Here is a 662-nt window from a genome sequence, read left to right as displayed (position 1 = left end):
CGCTCCAGGACTCGGGACTCGTATCCTTGGTGTCCCTAGCGGAGCCCTCGGTGTGCCGCCTGCAGGCTCTTTTTTTGAAGAAAGCAGGGAGGGAATGGCCTTGTGAGAGACTCCAGGAGCAAAGAGCGACCCTCATAAGGCCCAAGTCCTCCCAGAGCTCAGGGAAGCTGTCGCTTCTGACGGAAGGAGGGAGAGAAAGCTCCCTCCGGTGTGTCCCTGGTGGTCTAGTGGCTAGGATTCGGCGCTTTCACCGCCGCGGCCCGGGTTCGATTCCCGGTCAGGGAATTGTTTTACACTGGCCGCCCTCCCGCAGGAATCTTCCTTCACTACGCTGTCAGCTGGCCTGCTCCAAGGGCCAAAAGCAGAACAGTCTCCGCAGCGAGGGGCGAAGGAGGGCAAGTCCTAGTGGACCACCTCTCACGACACACCGCTCCTATTTATCTCCGTGTCCGTCATCCGCGGGAGCAGCTTTAGAGAGCGACTGAGCGTCTCGCTCCGGTGTACACAGCCGGGCAGAGATGCCAGACCCCATGGAGCTGCACCCAATAAGCCCACACTCTTTCCCGTCGCCACCCCGGAGGCGCCTATCGGGCTGAGCTGCGAATAACTAAGAGAGAGGCCAAGCCAAGTCGTGGCGTTTGTGGCAGCCCCGGACACGGGCA

General features: G+C 61.0%; 1 non-coding gene across 1 annotated transcript; it reads left to right on the top strand.

Moving 5' to 3' along the window:
* Nucleotides 1-213: 213 nt before the first annotated feature.
* Nucleotides 214-285, top strand: TRNAE-UUC (transfer RNA glutamic acid (anticodon UUC)). Its single transcript has one exon. It is a non-coding gene; the product is annotated as a tRNA-Glu (tRNA).
* The last annotated feature ends 377 nt before the right edge of the window (nt 286-662 follow it).

This window comes from Pan troglodytes, chromosome 1, assembly GCF_028858775.2.
Source record: "Pan troglodytes isolate AG18354 chromosome 1, NHGRI_mPanTro3-v2.0_pri, whole genome shotgun sequence".
In the NCBI taxonomy this organism is placed as follows: domain Eukaryota; kingdom Metazoa; phylum Chordata; class Mammalia; order Primates; family Hominidae; genus Pan; species Pan troglodytes.
Note: the sequence above shows the minus strand (reverse complement) of the source record. Positions and strands in the feature narration are given on the sequence as shown.